This window comes from Pleurodeles waltl, chromosome 7 (genome assembly GCF_031143425.1).
Source record: "Pleurodeles waltl isolate 20211129_DDA chromosome 7, aPleWal1.hap1.20221129, whole genome shotgun sequence".
In the NCBI taxonomy this organism is placed as follows: Eukaryota; Metazoa; Chordata; class Amphibia; order Caudata; family Salamandridae; genus Pleurodeles; species Pleurodeles waltl.
In genome coordinates this window covers 228,321,636-228,341,678 of record NC_090446.1, presented here as the reverse complement: position 1 = coordinate 228,341,678, position 20,043 = coordinate 228,321,636, and positions in this window count along the sequence as shown.

Sequence of the window (20,043 nt, the reverse complement as noted above, 5' to 3'; positions counted from 1 at the left end):
CAATTTAAAATCCACAAATATTAAAAATTGTAAAGTTATAATTATAACTTCAATTTATGATTTACGCACCACCTTCCAAATACTATGAATCGCGCACATCCACAGTCTTGTCACTTCACTTTCCACAGTACATTAACCCATGCTTTTTACATGCACTGTTTTACCCTTTCATGCTCTATCACTTATAGTATGTGAAATCAAAGCATTCAAAATAACACGGATTACCTCTCAAATTACATTATTTGTCACAACATAGTACATGGTAGAGTGGCAAGTTATAGTTAGTGTTTTCTGGTTAGTGAGCTGAAGTGAGTGTGTAATGAGTCCACTACTTATAATAATTTGAAGGTTGGATGAATTGTAAATGAACGTTATAACTATAACTTAAACATTTTTCAAGTTTGTGTAGTTTAAAGTTGGTTTGTATAGGGAAAATAAGCTTTCCTAACTATAACCAATCTTTAACCTTTGTTTTTTTTTGTTCAATCAATCTATGGGCCATATTTTGAGTTTGGCGAACGGGAAAGCCTGTCTGCCAAACCACCAACAGGGTGGCTGCTGCTATAGTGGTGACCACCTCGCCAGAGGCAGCAGCATTGTCTACGGCTCGGAATCGAGCCAGCGGAAATGCTGCCACCGCAGGGTGCACTGGCACCATCGCAATGTTCACTGTCTGCACAGCAGACAGTGAACATTGCAATGGTGCTGGGCAAGGGGTCCTTTGAACTGCCCATGCCAAGGACATTGGCGGATGATGCAAAGTTTCATGGAGATTCATCAAGGGGGTGTGTTGGACTTTTTTCTTTATGCAGGGTCATCCCCAATCTTTTTGCCTCCTGCCTCCTATTTGGTCTGACCTGTCGCCGTTGGCTCTATGACTCTGAACACTTTATCACTGCTGATCAGTGCTAAAGTGCAGGTGCTCTCGCATCTAAAGTTGGTATGATTGGCTTATACCTAATTGGCATATTTAATTTACTTGTAAGTCCCTTGTACAGTGGTATATCTATATCCCCTCAGCCTGTAAATTAAATGCTACTAGTGGGCCTGTAGCTCTGCTTGCACCACCCACTGAAGTAGTCTTTCAAACCTGTCGCAGGCCTACTAGCGCAGGGCCTGTGTGCAAAGTTTTCTGCCACAGGGACCTGGCATCCAAATTTACTTGCATCCCAGAACTCCCCTTTTACTAGAAGTCACCCTTAAGGTACACCCTAGCTAGCCTTATGGACAGGGTGCCATGTATGTACAAGGCAGGATTTGTGCCAGGTTTCGTGGCCTCTCCTGGTAGTGACAAACAGCCTAATTTGGTGTCTCACTGCTGTGAGTGCTGCCTTCTCATAGGATTTCATTAGAAATGCCCTGCTTTATATGTAGAGGGTATTGTCTGATTTATGAGGGGTAACGTAGGAATGTTTGGTATGGTTGTAATGGTGATAAGAAATGCTGCTTACTGGTGTATGTGTACTTTTTATTACTATTACAGAAATGCCACTTCTTGAAAGTGAGCATTTCTCTATGCTTATGACTCTGGTGTTTTGCAGCTTGACTCTAATCCACGACTACACAGAGTGACAGTTGTGCTTTGTGCATACATTTCAGACAGACTATACACAGGGAGGGTGGATGTGTCACAGAGGTGCATCTGCATGCTGAGCAGTCTTCCTGGGCTGAGAGAAGAGAGAGGCGGGGCATACCTACATTTGTAAACGCTGTGCCCTGGACTCAAACAATAGGGTCGTTTACCCCCAAATGATGTTTGGAGCCTGTGCTGGAGGAGAAAGGTAGCACTCCCAGAACCAGTTAGAACTGGGTGGAACCTCCTCACCACCACCATTATAAAACACTGTAAGGACTGAGTATAAATACAGGGGAATTCTCCCCACAATTTGGAGACTCTTGGAATAATTTTGGAACAGGACACAAAAGGCTGAAAGTACTCACCAGAAACTGCCATGGACTGCTACTGCTGTGCTGACCTGTGACCTGCTTGGTCACTGTAAGGACTTGCCACCTGCTTGCATCCTCTGTGTGCTGGCCTGTTGCTCGGCCCCCTCACCTATGGTCCTGCTCCTTAATTTCTGGTCCCCAGAGGCAGGGTGCTGCGGCCCCAGACTCCTGCAACATTGAGAAGTACGAGGAGTGCTTGAATATTTTACCAGACTTAGGTGGTCATTACAACCCTGGCGGTCGGTGTTAAAGCGGCGGTAAGACCGCCAACAGGCCGGCGGTAAAAAAAATTGCAATTACGACCGTGGCGGAAACCGCCAACAAAGACAGCGACTTTAACACTCCGACCGCCACGGCGGGACAAACAAACAGCGCGGCGGTCACCGCCAACAGACAGGTGGAGGACAAAGTACCGCCCACAGTATCAGAACCTAACAATCCACCACCTTTTCCGGGGCGGATTCACCGCAGATAAAAACACAGCGGAAACAGGATTCCGAAGGGAAAACGCTCACCTCTACACACCCTACAAGGAACCAGGACACCATGGAGCCGGAACTCCAAATTCTCCCTGCGATAGTCTTCCTGCTCCTCTACCAGGAGCATGAACACCGGCGGCGAAGACCACGGTGAGTACTGCATCTATGACACAGGGGAGGGGGAGGGAAAAAACAGGGACACACACACCCCCACCCCCACCCTCACCCACTACAACACACACACTAATACAGATTTATACATGATAGGTACACCCCCCAACCCCCCCCACCCCCGGAAGAAGACAAAAGAAAATGAGTCTAACCATTGTAATATATTAAAATCCAGTACGCAAAAAAAAAAAAATATATATATATATATATATATATATATATATATATACACCATAAACAAAATATACACCAAGCTTAGTAGTCCAGGAAGTGCTCCAATCAAGTCTGTGGAACACTGGGCCCACACGGTATGGGCGAGGCCCACACAAGATCCCCAACCATGACCATTTACACGCAGGAGGAATTAGAGGGGTTCTGTAGAGATAGAGGGCTGCCTGTAGAAGGGGACCTCAGGAGATCTCTGAATTATTTTGAAAATTTTGTGACCCATACCCAGGGGAAGAGTATGCTTAGGGGGTACCCAGAGGATCCTGAGTGTAGCGAGGCTTCCCAATGGGAGAGCTCCCAGACCTCATCCCTAGAGAGTGGTGGAGAGACTGATCAGGAGGGTGAGAATGACCGGACGGGGACGCTAGTTGACAGGTCAGGCCCCAGTGATAGGGAGTCCCTTGCTGGGTCCAATGTAAGAAGCAGGGCTACCTCTCATTCCTTGACGCCTGATGAGCTAAGAGATAGGCGGGAAGAGAGGGACCAGTAGTTGCAGTTACCGCAACTAGCTGGTGAGGAGAGAAGGGCTGAGGTGGAGAAGGCCTTAGTACAGGAGAGGATGGCGGAGGCAGGGAGGGCCTTTGCCAGAGCGAGACTCGATGTTGAGCTCAGTCTAAAGGTATTGGACTCACCAGCGCTGAGGTGGAGTCCAGTAGTGGCAGCAATGTAGAGTGCTGTAGCAAAGATGTTCTTTACATACCCATAGATCTGGTACCTAGGTTCCAAGATGGGGGTGACATACGTCAGTGGTTAAAGGAATATGGGAGGGCTCTGGTAGAGCAAAGGATCCTTGAGAAGGATTGGGGGACTAGCCTAGGGAGCTATGTTCCTGAAGAGGGGAGGGATGCCCTACTGACTCTAGAAGAGAATGACAGGGAGAGGTACTCAACTATGAAGAACGCCCTGATTGTGAAGTATATTTTTTCCCCTGAGGAATACAGAAAGAAGTTCAGGGACTGTAAGAAACAGTCCCACCAGTCTTGGGAGGAGTTTGTGGAGGATTGATGCATTGCACTAGATGGATGGGTGAAGGGTAGCACAGTAAACAATTTTGAATGGCTGTTTAATCTGATTTTCAGAGAGCACCTGCTTTGGTGATGTTTTTCAGGGTTACGCCAACAATTGTCAGTGTGTGAGCTATCTGACACCAGGGAGCCTGCAAAGGAGGCAGACTTCTGGTAGCGTACCAGAGGGTCTGGTGTGGCATTAGGGGGTGTTCCTAATGAGATTGGTCTATGTGTTTCCCAACTAGGTGTGGTGGGAAAGGCTTGTGTCCCAGGTAGGTCCCAGTGTAATGGGAGAGGTTCGGGATCCCATGAGGCAGTGGGGGTGGGCTGTGTCCCAGGATGTCTGAGACCCAGTCTGATAGCTTGGCGGATTCCATGAGTGGACGCCAGGATGGGAGCCTAACCTGCACCGTGGGGCCAGCTGCTCAGAGGGATCCCATTTTTCCAGTAGGACTTGGGCGGGTGGCTGGTGATAGCGTTCTGCCAGTTCTGTTGTCTAGTAGTCTCACTCCAGAGTGGAGGAGGTGGAAATCCAGGCGTAGGGTTAAGAGGGGGCTGCAAGCCCCAGTTGAGAACCTGGAGGGTCAGGGGTTAGCGCTGCGAAGAGAGCTCAGGCATGACCTTGGTGAGACCATTTCTGGGCTGGGGGTAATCCAGACTCAGTCAGATGGGCAGAGGTCAGAAGCCCTACGCCAGCCAGACTCTTGTGTGGCCCTTGGGGAAGGTGTTTCCCTTGAGGGGGTAGGTGTGTCCCCCAGGAAGTCCTGGTGCGCCAGGCAATGGTTCAACCGCAGGGTGGTGACTCTGGGTTGGGTGATCAGGTTCAGGGGGTAAACTCTGACCTGATAGGGAGTAGGTGTGCTCCCAAGGAAGTCCTGGTGTGCCAGGAAGTGGTTCAGCTGCAGGGGGGTGACTCTGGGTTGGATGGTCAGGTTCAGGGGTAAGCTCTGACCTGGCAGGGGGTAGATGTGCTCCCAAGGAAGTCCTGGTTCGCTGGGCTATGGCCCGGTCTAAGGGTATCGTACTTGGACTAGATCGACAGGTTCAGGGGGTAAACTCTGACCTGGTTGGAGGGGCGGTCAGTGTGCTCCCCTGTGTGAAACTTCTGTTGGCTTCTCCAGAGGTGGGGAAACGCAGAACTATGGAAGTGGGGTACAGGGAGGGGGAAGCTCGCCCCGCACCCCGGTGCAATGCAAGGGTCTCATCCCTAGGCTGAGTGGTCAGTCGCCAGGTAGTGATCACAGGCTGGCGAGAGAGTTGTGCAGGACTGCTGTACCCAGCACCATGGCAGTTGTTGATTCTGGTGATACCCCTCCTAGGAGAGGAGGGCGGAATCCTAGAATGAGGGGTAGAGGAAGGAAAGCCTCACCTCTAGCCCCTGTGGAACCTCTGGGTGCGGACCCTATGTTGGTGGATCAGTGGCAGGGTAGAGTCCCTGAACCGGTTGGAAATGGAGTGGAGACAGGTTGCTTTGCACCTGGGGCTACCCCCCCCCCACTCATTATGGTTTCAGAGACCAGAGGCACCTAGATGGCCTGGGGCCAGGTTCTGGCCTTTGGCAGCTAGGGAGCCCCGGTGGGTTGGTCTAGGTTGCCTGGGAAGCATTGACAGGCTGAAAGAAAACAAGGGGATCCAAAATACTTTTTCCACCAATATCCATAGACTTTGTACTCACACGTAGTGCCCTAATGCCCAATCAGATTTCCATGAAATTTTGCAAGATTATAGCTTATGGTGTGCTGGCTAACCTTTTTGGGTTCTATAGGTCAGTATTTTGAAAGTTGCAGGGCATTTAAATGTAGTGATATCTGTGGTCACAGTAGTTTCCTGGACTTTTGTGAAAGTATTGCGTACATGCTGATGACAAGGCATTATGTGATTGGCTAATGAATGCCTTTAAAGGTAAAGGCTGCCATGTTGTTTTAAGTACACTTGGTTGTGTTCTGGACAAGTATACAAAAACAATGTGTTCTGTTAGCAAATAATTATTTTTCAACAGTACATAGTTTTTCTTTTCATTTTAACATATGAATAAATTATTACAACACACTTGGTTCTGAATTCCTTTGTGGTATTCTTATATCAAGGTTACAAAAAAAAGCTGCTTCAGAAAGTGACAAAGGTGGAGTGCTTATGTAGTGTGATCAAGGTGTTTGACTACGGTAGAAAACCGTTTCATACGGAATTTCTTGCGGCTACCGATGAGTACCCCTCTCATCCCCCTTAGATTTGACCTAGCCTTAAATGAGATCCATAACGAAATTGCACTAAGACCACTCATGTATTGGGTTCTTCTTTGGACCTCGGAGTACTTGTCTACCCACCATGTAGCATTAGATGAGTTTCTCGTAGGTGATTGTGCATCAAAGATCCCTTGGTTTAGGCACATCAGAGATATGTGTAAACTCCTCAAGATGGAGGAGGTGTGGAGTACTCCTCACAATTTGACCAAGGATGTAAAAGAGCGTGTAAAAAGGTGCTACTGGGAGAATATTTTGGTTCAAATCTGGTCTAAAAATCAAGGCAGTCGGACCCTACAGTTCCTAGACCATAAATGTAACCCCAAATTTGAGGCTTATATGGACAATGTAAATCCTCCCTATATTAATACACTTTTCATCAAATTCAGATTAGGGATCCTCCCACTCAAGACATTTACAGCGCGATGGAGAGCGGAGGATAGTAATTCAATATTCTGTCACTATTGTCAAAAGACAATAGAATCACTCGCGCATTTTTTGTTTTTTTGCCCTAGATATTTGGTACCTAGGAAGAAGTGGGTTGCTCCATTATGTAGGTTAGTGGGGATTAGGGAATGGAACACAGCATTACGCTTTTTGACAACTGACACAAATGACAAAATAGTTTTTCCATTTGCAAGATTCCTGCAAAGTGCATGGGCTATAAGAACCAGAGAATTGTTATAATTGCGTGTTTTAACATATTGGTCTTAGATTATATTTATTTAGCATAACAAGTTTTAACTGTATGGAGTTAAGATATAATGGCCTAATAATTGTATATTTAATATTTTAGGATTTTTAGATTTTAAGAGCATTTTTTGTTTTGCACTGTTTTCAACAACTATGTGATCTTATAACTTATTTAGCTTGTTTAATTATGATATGGTGCTCTATTGTTTACTTTTATGGCTTTTAGCCAAAATAAAGTTACTACTACTACTACTAGTGTGATCAAGGGACTTAGACAAAACTACAGAGAAAAAGTATTCATTGACATCAATCAATTACATCAGTAGAGTGCTTGTTTGTATTTTGGAAAACTGTACTGTTATAGTTAGCTTTGTCAGCCATTGATGCCTTCTGCCGGGTTCAGAGCTAATGCGGGGCACAGCATATATACAGTTGACATTAATCATCTTTCTTAAAAACATCAAAATTGGATTCCCTCAGGACAAAAAACATAAGCAGCCTGTTTGATAACAGAAATACATCGTGTAAGACATGGAGAATGCCAAATGTTGACTGAATCAAGACTCACCTGGAGTCACAGGGATTAATTAAAAAAGGTCCAGTTTAAATCCTGGATCCAAAAAGTGCAAACAATGTGCTGGGTGGGTTAGGAAACAACTCCTATAAGGAAATATATACACTCATCAATACTAATCCATTAATATATGGTGAAAGCAGCATTAATGATGTGAAATCATACCTCATCTCATCTCACCTCCTTACCAGGATGGGTTCCTATGCGGGTGGTGGAACTTGTGGGTCCCAAAAGGTTTTCACCGAGACAGTGTAAACTGATCCTGAGTATAGGATCCTTCCTACAAACTATACATATCATTACTACTGTTTCAAAAAACAAAATGCCATTAGCTAAATGACCATCCAAATTTCCAATCTTACCTATTAGTTCAATAATGATTGAATGACCAGCTTACTAATATAAACGCAAACCCACAAAAGAGGAAGACCACTGCTCTTCACAAAGTAACCTTCTAAAGTTATTTCTGTCCTAGAGGTGGCAAAACAGCAGTAAATGTTCTGGAACTTACCTTTAGAGTAAATCTAGCATCACACAAGACCAATCATATGTACTGCAACACACTACCATGGAACATAATGGATGCTGGGATTTAATATATTGCCACATTGGAAATAATGGTACAATAATTAAATCATTCCAACATTTAACTTAAGCAAATGTGTGTTTATTTTTAGTCTTAAAAATTATGCAAAATAATAAATATTTTATTAAGTTTAACATTGAAATTAAAATGTAATTTACATTAATTAAACACAATTTTAAATTACATTTACTAAATATAACTGAAAATTAAAACTGCTAGGTAGGATGTTTACTTTACTTTGTGTAAAAATTGATATTCTTCAAATTAATTAATATATTTTAACAATTAAATAATTTCATAAACATTTATTTTGAAGGCAAGGAGCCTTATTATGAGGCTGGTGGTCATACTCGCCGACTTACCGCTGTCCCACCAGGATCAAAGAGCCCAACAGGCTGCACCGGTCCTGGCTGTAATCAGCCAGGATGGCGCTGAACTCAGCTCTGCCCTGCTGATTACAACCTTGTTCTCCACCAGCCTTTTCATGGCGGTTCCACTGTCATGAAAAGGCTGGCGGAGAACCAGTGCAAGGGTCCCCCTTTCCAGCACCCTTTAAATGTGCACTGTCTGCTGTGCTGGTGCCCCTGCGTGCATTGCTGCTGTCTCTTTTATGAGTCAGCGACAATACTGAGGCACCTTTCCCACTGGGCTGACCTTGGTTTCCGCGGGTCAGCCCAGTGGGAAAGTCGTAATGGAGCTGGCTGGGAGGTCACCAGTCCGCAAAACTCATAATCAGCCCCATAATCTCCTTTAAGTGTTTATTTCATTAGTTCCTGGAAAATATAATTATGTTATTGTATTTTAGATTTGTATTTTACAATACAATTAATTAAATATTTTTTTTAACAAATTCTAAACTATAATAATGCTTATTATTCTTCCCCATACTTGGTGGTAGAGATGTCTAACATGGTGGTGGAGACCATCACCATGGAGATGAAAACCACCACAGTGGAGATTTCCACCAAGATGACTGAGATGTCTGCCTACTTGTGAAAAGTTACAAGTCATAACTTTACACTTGTAAATTTGGGTCCACCCCCTAGTTTCAAAGGTGGAGATGTGTAAGTCTTCACTTTAGAGTAAACTACTTTCAGAAACCATGAAATGCCAAAAGTAATACATTTACTCCAAAGAGTACGAATAAATGTATGTGTATTCATTCACGCTTTGGGCTTCATAACTTTTTGTCCACATAAGGTATCAATGCCAAATTGATGCCCTTTTTTCCAGCAGCCTAGGGATTCTTAAGGTACCTAGGCCCATATTTATACTTTTTGATGCAAACCATCCCCAGTGCTGGTTTGCGTCAAAAATATTACCATCGGCTAACGCCATTCCAACGCGCCATGTGGGCATCTTAATTAAGGAGTGACGTTAGCCGGCGCTGCGGGCTGGTTAGAGTACAAAAAATGACTCTAACCGGGCAGCGCAGGCATAGGGAAGAATGGGGATGGTGCGTCAAATAAATGATGCAAGTCAGGTTAGAGTAAAAAATTATGGCTCTAACCGGACTTGTGCCATTTGTTGACGCACAACCCCCATTGAACTGACTCCTGTCTTTGCAAAGACAGGAGTCATGCCCCCCCTGCCCAATGGCCATGCCCAGGGACTGGCCACAGTGGAACGTAGGGGGCCCCAAGTTAGGCCCCCCATGCCACTTTAAAATAATAAAAAATATATGCTTACCTCTACTTACCTGTACTTACCTGGGATGGGTCCCCCATACACTGGTGTCCTCCAGGGGTGGGCGATGGTGGCAGGGGTGCCCCTGGGGGCAGGGAAGGGCACCCATGGACTCCTTCCATGGTCAGAGACCCTGGAAATGAGCCCACAGGTTCTTTAACGCCTGCCCTCACATAGGCGTTAAAAAACTGTGCAAATCAGTCTGGGAGCCATTTTTTAAGGACCGCCCCCTCCTGTGTGTCAAATTGACACGGGAGTCTAAATAAGGCGCACAGGCCTTAAAGTAATTTTTGGGACGGGAGCGCCTACCTTGCATGTCATTAACGCATCCAGAAAATGACGCACACTGCTGAATTTTGACGTCAGCGGGGTCGGGTGTCATAGTATAAATATGGTGTTAGGTTTGCGCTGATTTTGTGTCAAAAATTCTGACACAAATTTGGCGCAAACAGAGTTTAAATATGCCCCCTAGGGTTTATAGATTCCCTTGGAGGGGAAGGAGAAATATACAGCTACATTTTAGTTTTTTGGGGGGTGAAAATGGGAAAAAGTGCTACGGAAGAAACCACCTGTTCTTTCCCCTGCAAATAGCATCAACAAACGGCTTGTGGTGCTAAAACCACCACCTTCCCAGCTTTCAGACTTAAATCAGAATACCACATTTTTCAACACAGTTTTGTCATTTTATTGGGGCATAGCCCATTTTTCAAAATGTTTGTGCTTTCAATCTTTCAGTTAGTGGTAGAAATGGGTGTGAAACTAGTAGTAGATCTTGGAAAGCTATACATTTCTGAAACGTAGACCCATTTGTGAATTCAGCAAGGAGTCATTTGAATAAATCCTTCAAGGTTTTTCTATGGAAAGTAACAGTTGAAATAAAAAAATATTGAAATTGAATTAAAAAACAGCCATTTGTGTCAACTTTTTCTAACTATGGTAGGTTTTCAAAAGCAATATGCCATTGTGTCCGTTGGACCCTTCTAGTTGCAGGGAAATATAGGGCTTATAGGTTTGCAAAGAACACGAGGCACCCAGAGCCAATAACTGAGCTGCACCTTGCAAAGGTTTTTTTATTGTGTACATGGTATACAGCAATTCATTTGGTAAAATATAAGGGATGAACAAGAGCTATTGTAAGAGGCTGGCCTGATTTGTAGTGGGTAACTAAGGTACTTACACCTTATAACAGGTCCAGTTATCCCTTATTAGTGACATGTAGGCAGTGTTTTAGCAGCCTAGGCTGTCTAGAGGTAGCTGTAGCAGGGCAGCTTAGGCTGAACTCGGAGACATGTAAAGCTCCTGCAATACCATTATTGTTACACAGTACTTATAAGCAATAAAAGACAATACTCAGGGTTACTAAAAATAAAGGTACTTTATTTTAGTGACACAAGACCAAAAGTAATTCATAGGCAATACTCCTTCTGGAGGTACGTATTATACACAATATATACACTGTAAACAGTAGAAAATACAATAGATTGCAATGGGCCTAGGGGGAACACAAACCATGTACTAAATAGTGAAATGCGAATCACAAATTCACCCCTAGGCAAGTGTAGTGTGTAGAGGGGTGCTGCAAGTGTAGGAAAACACCAAAGATAAGTAAGGTACCCCACCCCAGAGCCCAGGAAAGCAGGAGTAAAGTACAGCAAGTTTCCTCAGGCCACACTAAAAGTCGTGATAAGAGATTTTGGAAGAACCAAGTAAGACTGCAATCAACAAACAATGGATTACTGGACCTGAAGACCTGTGGAGAGAGTAGACCAAGTCCAGAAGTCGAAGAAGAGTCCAGGAAGGACAGGAACCCCTGCCAACCTAGAAGATGGTGCAAAAGTGGATTCTCCAGTAAGAAGAAGAGTACAGAAGATCACCAAAGAAGATGGCTGTTGGTTCCTGCTTGGTGGAGGTGATGTCCAATGTCGAGTTGTTGGATGCTGGCTGTTTGCATCACTGGATTCCGCCAACAAGCCTAGGTTGAAGCAAGTACGCAGTTCGCATCAGAAAGGAGCTGCCTGGACCCCGGAGGGACATTGGGGTCTAAACTCATTATGAGGAGACGGCTGGGGCTCTCAGCACTTTAGAGAGCCCTCAGAAGACCAGGCAGCACCCACGGGCTTCCCAGAACACAGGGACAAAGAAGATGCAAAGTGCAGTCATTGCAGCACTAGAAAGGAAGGTCCTACGCTGCCGGAGAACAACTCAGCAAGTTGTGCGTCACAGGATGGAGTGCTGGGGACGTGGGCTACACTGTGCATGAAGGATTCTTGGAAGAAGTGCGCAGAAGCCCCGGGAGCTGGAGAAGAAACAGTGCAGAGGCATACTGTTGCCAGATGGGGAGGCAAGCTCTTACTTCCACCACATTTGGACAGCTGGACCTTAGGACAGTCTGGGTCATGTCGGTCCACCACCTGTGTTTTAGGGAGCATGCTTGTCTTCAGGAGAGGAGTCCCAGAGTACCGGTCGTCATCGCAGAAGGGTGCCTGCAGAAGCAGGGAAGTGACTTTGTCAATCCATGGGAGATTCCTTCAGTCCTTCTGGTGCAGGTTGAAGACAGACAGTCCTCAGACCGTGCACATCTTGGAAACTGTTGCAAATGCTGGCTGGAGCTGAAATTGCAGGTCACAGGAGTCGTCCTGGATACTTTGTTGCAGTTACAGCAGTTCCTGGAGCCATCTGCAGTTGATCCAATGGTTAGAAGCTAAAGCAGAGGATGCAGAGGATTCTAGGAGGAGTCTTGCAAGCTGAATCTGAGGAAACACCAAGAGGAGAGACCCTAAATAGCCCTGAGAGGGGGATTGGCTACCTGCCCAGGTATGCACCTATCAGGAGGGGTCTCTGACATCAGCTGCTGTCACTGGCCACTCTGAGGTCTCCAGAGCGTCTCCACACCCTGGAATCCAAGATGTCTAATGCCAGGGACACACAGGAGAAGCTCTGGGCACCACATCTAGGGTAGCGATGGACAGGGGAGTGGTCACTTCCCTTTCCTTTGTCTAGTTTTGTGCCACAGCAGGGACTGGGGGTCCCTGAACAGGTGTAGACTGACTTATGCAAGGAGGGCACCATCTGTGCCCTTCAAAGCATTTCCAGAGGCTCTGGGAGGCTACCCCTCCCAAGCCTGTAATACCTATTTCCAAAGGGAGAGGATGTAACACCCTACTCCTAAAGGAAATGCATTGTTCTGCCTTCCTGGGATTGAACTGCTCAGTCCCTAGGAGGGCAGAAACCTGTCTGTTAGTTGGCAACAGCTGGGGTGGCATTGGAAACCTCAGAGAGCTGGTTTGGCAGTACTGGGGGTCCATGGTGGAGCCCTGGGGTGCCTGGGATTGGCCCCCAATACCCGATTTGGAATGGGGGGACATGCCATGATCTTAGACACCACACATGGCCGTATTCAGAGTTACCATTGTAAAGCTACATATATGTATTGACATGTTTGTAATGCACACGTGTAATGCTATCCCCACACTCACAAGGTCTGGGGAATTGGCCCTGGACAATGTGGGGGCACCTTTGTTAGTGCAAGGGTGCCCTCACACACAGTAACTTTGCACCTGTCCTTCAGTAAAGGAAGGTTAGACATACAGAAGTTACTTAACTGCAGTGAAAATGGCTGTGAACTAGTGTGTGCAGTATTTCACTCAGTCTGCAGTGGCATTCCTGAAGAAAGGTTTGTCTGAGCTCCTTATGGGTGACAAAAGAAATGCTGCAGCCCATAAGGATCTCCTGGAAACCCATTACCCTGGGTACCTAGGTACCATATACTAGGGACTTATAAGATGGGGGTCCAGTGTGCCAATTAGAATTGGAATATGGAGTCACTAAACTATAGTGACACATTTGGTAAGTAGAGAGAGCATAAGCACTGGAGTTCTGGTTAGCAGAACGTCAGTGACACAGTTAAGCATACTGACAACACACACACAGGTCACAAACTATAAGCACTGGGGTCCTGGCTAGCAGGACAGTGAGACAGGCAAAATACACTGACAAATACGGTTTTAACTATGAGCACTGGGGTCCTGGCTAACAGGATCCCAGTGAGACAGTACAAACACAGTGACAAATACTCACAAACAGGCTAAAAATGGGGGTAACCATGCTAGAAAGAGACTACTTTCTCACAACTATCAAGGAAACCTATGTATTTCAGAAACGGGCACAAGATATGGAATTTAGAAGCAGTGGTTATTTGCACATCTCTGAATTTGTGGGTACCCCTAATAGCATGTGAATTAGAGGGAATTTCTCAAAATTATTTCTTTTTTATACACTGACTTACATTTGGAAGGCACAAATGCAGACAAAGACAATTTGTGATAACTTGTTCTACTATTCTTTGTTCCCCTAAGTCTCCTGCTAAAAATGGTACCTTACTTCTGTGGGTCGGTCTGGTGCCCCCAACAGGAAATGGCCCAACTGCAACATGGGCACGTCACATTTTTCCACTGAAAACTGACCCTCTCTTTGCAAAATGCCTAGCTGTGGATTTTGGCCCAAGCTCAGCCTGCCCATAGGAAGACCTAGCAACCGTACATTTTTTGAAAACTAGAAACCCAGGGAAATCCAGGAAGGGGTGACTTATGTGACTCACCCATGTTCTGTCACCCAGGATCCCTTGCAAACCTCAAAATTTGACTAAAAACACATTTTCCTCAACTTTCTGCAAAGTAAAGTTCTAGAATCTGATGGGAGCAACAAACAACTTTCTAGCCACCATTCCGCGAAGTCACCCAATAAAAATGGCACTTCACTTGTGTGTGTAAGCCTTGTGCCCGTGATAGGAAATGGCCCAAAACGCAACCTGGACCCACCAAATTTTTTCCATTGAAAACTGACCCTTTTTTGCAACGTGCCTAACTGTGGATCTTGGGCCTTAGCTCAGCCGGCACCTAGGAAAATCTAGCAAAACTGTACATTTCCAGCACCTAGATACCTAGGGAAATCCAGGAAGTGGTGGCTTGTGTTGTTCTCTCCAGGTTCTGTCACCCAGAAACCCTTGCAAACCTCAATATTTGTCTAAAAAACACATTTACCTAAAATTTCTGTGAAGCAAAGTTCTAGCAACTGGGAAGAGCCACAAATTCCCATCCACCGAGCATTGCCCCAAGTCTCCAGATAAAAATAGTACCTCACTTGTGTGGATAGGCCTAGTGCCTGCAACAAGGAATGGCCCAAAACGCAACGTGGGCACATCACATTTCTCCACTGAAAACTGCCCCTTTTTTGCAATGTGCCTAGTTATGGATTGTGGGCCCCAGCTCAGCCGGTACCTAGGGAAACCTAGCAAACCTGTACATTTTAAAAAAGTAGACACCAAGGGGAATCCAGGATGGGGGTGACTTGTGTGGATCACAACAGGTTCTGTCACCAAGAATCACTTGCAAACCTCAAAATCTGTGATGGAAACTTCTGGAATCTGAGGGGAGCCACAAATTTCCCATCACTCAGTGTCCCCTCGGTCTCTCGATAAAAATGATACCTCATTTGTGAGGGTAGGACAAGTGCTGGCTTCAGGGAAGCGCCAAACACGTGTAGAGTTTGAGGGGAAATCAAAGTAGGTCCAAAAGGGCAGGTTTTTTTATACCTTTTTAGGCTGACTTTGCTTTGGGCACCCACAGAAGTGAGGTATCTTTTTTTATTTGGAGACTGAGGGTAATGCTGGGAGGTAGAACATTTGTGTTTTATTTCTGTGTGGTGTGTGGAAGAAAATGGCAAAGAAATTAAAGGAAATGTGTGATTTTAGTCATATTAACCTTGATGGGATCCACAAGAGGAAAACCACCCTGTACTCCTCTGGATGTCTAGTTTTCAAACATATCTAGAGTTGGTAGATTTTCCCTGGACAAGAAGCGAGCACACGACCAAGTCTCTTACTTTTGTGATGTCCAAACACCCAAAATGTGAAATAAATTAACTTAGGTTTTGGTAAAAAGACCCCTCACTCACCAACCTAGTGGGTGGCATGCTACGTCATTTGGGTCCCACCCAAGACACCTAGCTTGTTAAGGGTGTGCTTCGACGCCTGATTATAGCGGAGCAGGATTATTTTATTAGTTGAATTCCCAACTGAGGGGAGAAGTGCATTAAAGCTGTCTTGGGTTTATCCACCAATATGGTGTGTTTTTAATCCTGGTGACCTTGTACAAAGGTTAAAAACAGAGATTTTCACAATGAGAGTGTTAGGGACATCACAAAAGTAAGAAACTTGGTAGCGTGCTTGCTTCTTGTGGTTGTTGATAGTAATTTGGGAAGGTGAGAGAGCACTCTCTTCACACTTTCTTTATTGGTACTGTTGGAATTTCTCCCTTATGCAAGGTCATCCCCAATCTTTTTGCCTCCTGCCTCCTATTTTTTCTGACCTGTTGCTGTTGGCTTTTGAACTCTGAGCACTTTACCACTGCTAACCAGTGCTAAAATGCATATGCTCTCTGTGTAAATTGTATTGTTGATTGGTTTATCCATGATTGGCATATTTGATTTACTGGTAAGTCCCTAGTACAGTGCACTAGAGGAGCCCAGGGCCTGTAAATCAAATGCTACTAATGGGCCTGCAGCACTGGTTGTGCCATCCACATTAGTAGCTCTATAATCATGTTTCAGACCTGCTGCTGCAGTGTCTGTGTTTGGAGTTTTAAATTGCCAATTTGACTTGCCAAGTGTACCCACTTGCCAGGCCTAAATCTTCCCTTTTCGTTCATGTAAGACACTCCTAAGGTATGCCCTAGATAGCCCCATGGGCAGGGTGCAGTGTATATTAAGGTAGGACACACACTAATGTGTTTTTTATGTCCTAACAGTGAAATACTGCTAAATTTGGTTCTCACTGTTGCAAGGCCTATCACTCTCACAGGTTAACATGGGGGCTACCTTTAAATATGACTAAAGTGGAGATTCCCTTTGGAGGGGGATAGACATGTGGAGTTTGGGGTCTCTGAGCTCACAATTGAAAAATACATCTTTTAGAAAGTGAGCATTTTCTTGCCTAAATCATTCTGTGACTCTGCCTGTTTGTGGATTCCCTGTCTGGGTCAGTTTGACAGTTGGGCTGTTTTCATCTCTAGACAGTGACACAATGGGAGCTGGGGTGTAGCCTGCATATCCTGACGAGCCATCTGTTGTAGGAGGGAAGGGAGGAGTGGTCACTCACACCTGAAAGGGATGTGCCTGCCCTCAGACAATGCTGTCTCCAACCCCCTGGTGTGTGTCTTGGGCCTGGTCTGGGCAAGGCAGGATTTGACAAACAAGAGAGACTTTTCTTTGAAGTAAGCCTACTTCAAAGGGCAAATGGGTGTAAGAAGGGCACCCAAAACCACAGACTTTAGATCACTTCTGGAAACCAAGAGGAAACCTCTGCCTGGAGAAGATCTGAAGAGCTGAGGAAGAAGAGCTGCCCTGTCTGTGACTGTGCTTTGTGGAGCTATCCTGCAGTTGCTGCTCCTGCCTGTGCAAGAGGACGAAGACCAGACTTTGTGTACCTTCCAACTTGTGAAAAACTCTCCAAGGGATTGAATAGAGCTTGCCTCCTGTTGTTGAAGTCTCAGGGACAGCAAAGACTTCTCTCTGCCAATACCTGGAGCCTCTGCTGAGACTCCTACCCTGCCAAGTGGTGCCCATCCAGTTCTTGAGACCCTGAAAGGAGAAGCTGGCAGAACAAGAGCAAGGAATCCACGCACAGACCGCCGTGCAGGGAAAAGATCGACGCAACTCCTAGACGAGGCTGAAAAATACTCACGCCGCCGGATTCGCGGCTGAAATCAATGCTTGCCTGCAGTGCGGCAGGAAGATCGATGCACGCAGTCGGAGAAACGATGCGCAGCACTGCTGACTGAGGCTGTTTAGATCGCAACCCGCGCTGCGTGGTGTAGAATCATAGTGCAACAGGATTTCGACGTAAACACCACTGGCCATGTAAAAACAATGAACGGCCTGCCCGGACCCGAGAGTGCTGTTCGGAGCAATGCATCGCTCTACTACAGAGAGAAGAAACAACGCACGCCAACCCGACTGAAGGAGAAACGACAGACGGTCTCACTCATGAGTGATATCGACGCATCGCAAACTCCTTTTGACGCACACTCGTGGGTGCAGGGTTATTTTTGACGCACCCAGGTACATTTCTACGCTAACAACATTAGCGTTGTGTTTAAAATTACATGAGGTCTCTTTTTGATTTTTAATTGAAAACTTGACTTGTGTATTGCGGATTTTTGTTGTTTTAGTCTTGTTTTGTTTAGATAAATATTCTCTATTTTTCTAAACCTGTGTTGTTTCATTTTGTTGTGTTTTCATTAAGTTACTGTGTGTGTTGGTACAAATACTTTACACCTAGCAATCTGAAGTTAAGCCTGCCTGCTCGTGCCAAGCTACCAAGGGAGTGAGCGGGGGTTAGCGGAGGGTGACTCTCTTTTACCCTGACTAAAAGGAGGGTCCTTGCTTGGACAGGGGGTAACCTGACTGCCAACCAAAGACCCCATTTCTAACAAGTACACACCCCTCATGGCTAGATTTGGCACGAGGGTGAGTTAAGGTTCAGAATGTAAATAGTTATTAACAGGAGATTTCACAAAAATGAAATGCACTGTTAAGAATCGAAAGGTCAAAAACTGAACCAACCAATGACTCACAGCACATGATCTGTAAAGCCGTGTCAAAGCACCAACGGCTATACAGTCCATTCACACACCTATTATACATGGCACACACAAGACCATTCACCCCGCCAGCCACCTGCCCAGCACATTACAACACTTACATCAACAGACAGCGCCATTCAAAGGCCCATCACTTTTATATGCCCACATGCCTGACACAGCAATCACACTGGCTGACAGAGTGTGTGGACTAGCGTTTGGCTAACAGTGTATGTTGTGACCAGCAGCAAGTTACTGCTCACACACCGCCAGCCAAATGCGAGCCTACACAGACCGCGAGCCAAGCACCAGCTCAGACACACCACCACCCAAGTGCCAGTCAATGCTCACTGGCAGCCAAACGCCAGTCTATGCACACCACCAGCCAAGTGCCCATTCCTGCACATCGCCAGCCAAGCATCTGTTGCGTAGGTTCTCATTATCCTAATGAGGCTACTGGATTTGGGTGACAGAATCACATAGATTGTGGGGTACTAAGTGCAATTCCACACCATGTGACACCTGTCAGCCTTTTCCGGGTTTTCCGGCTAACTAACAGCACCTCATCTCTGCCCAAGAACAGGGATGATTGTGGCAACCGATAGCATGACAAGGAAGACTCCTCCGGAGAATTGTGGTCGATCAGATCTCACCACTTTCTCTCTGTTACATTAGTCTCACACAGGGAAAGACAAACAGATGCAGAATATAGTTCAATAAGGGATTATTAAAGTAACTACATCTTAGATAAAATGACATGTATTGCAATAACAGGGTTGATTAAACACACTAGAAGCAAGAAGGTGAGAAGGAGTGTGAAACACAAAAACAGTCCCATTATGTCACTAGGAATTTTATATATTTTTTCTTACCTAGCTATGTTAGAGCGCAGCATTATAAGCCCTAATCCACCATTCAGGGTTCCCCCCTGGGGAGACATCATCGTTCATGCCCGAGCAAGGAAGCCTGTAGTCTAGAGAGACACAGTCTACATATAGGCCAGGGTTTCAGTAATCTAAGCACACAGCTGTAACGAAGGCAATCAGCAATCAGCATACAGTCGTGGTCATCTGTCTGGAATCTCCCTCTAACGTGTATGTGACAAAGGAGTGGTTTTATAATAAAACAGTTGACATTCTAAAAAAAGGTCCCCACGTAAGATATGTATGTTTTTGTGGCTGTTGGAGACACAGCGTATCACTTTTGCCATCAACCCTATCTGACTGCAGCCTTGAGGAAAGCACAAAGTGAAATACTAAGAACGTGATGCTTTCCTAAGTGAAGGAACAAAAAGATACAGAAAATAAAACAACACTGCAAATGTGCCTAATGCTAGAAAAAAAAGCAATGCTAAAATGTAACTGGGTTAAAGTGCACAACGGCAGGCCTAGTTTACTAAAATAACATGTCTAAAAAATGGCTAAACTAGCTATACAACATATTAGTTAATGCACACCGCCATCACTTTTTTTTTTAACAAAAAAAGACAACACACACCTATTGTAAGTAAATACAAAACTACAAACAGAACAGCTCACACTAAATACTTCACACTAATGCCAATCTTGAAACTGAACAAAAAATATAAAACGATACAGACAAGGCAGTACACTATTACACTCACGGTTGTTCCCAAAAACCCTTTTGCATGTGGTGCAATCCAAAACATTCAGACACACAAAGCCCAGGTATAAAAGGACACTCAGGACAGTGAATATGACTCTTTTTCCACTGGGACCCGCTGAGACGGGTTTGGGAACCAAAAACTCACCTCCTCAGACACGATTGAGGCAGGA